The sequence below is a fragment of the Elephantulus edwardii genome, unplaced genomic scaffold (genome assembly GCF_000299155.1).
Source record: "Elephantulus edwardii isolate Elephantulus edwardi_28Jun2011 unplaced genomic scaffold, EleEdw1.0 scaffold00349, whole genome shotgun sequence".
NCBI classification, from domain to species: Eukaryota; Metazoa; Chordata; class Mammalia; order Macroscelidea; family Macroscelididae; genus Elephantulus; species Elephantulus edwardii.
Window position 1 is genome coordinate 465,058 of NW_006400099.1, and position 277 is coordinate 465,334.

Below are 277 nucleotides of genomic sequence, written 5' to 3' on the forward strand. Positions count from 1 at the left end.
TCACTTTGGAGACTAAGGTCCATCAATCTCTTGCTAAGTGTCAGAGAGCTGGACAGTGACTAGGGATGATAGAAGGTGAAATGATGCCTTTGAGCTGCGATGTTGGAGAAAAGTATTGAACATACCATGGACTACTAAGAAAACGAAAAGGTTCATCCTGTTGTTGTTGTTATGTGCCATCGAGTCACTTGTGACTCATAGCGACCCTATGTACAACAGCCCTAAACTCCGCTCTGTCCTGTGCCAATCGCACTGTCTCTGACACTCCCATCCCAAT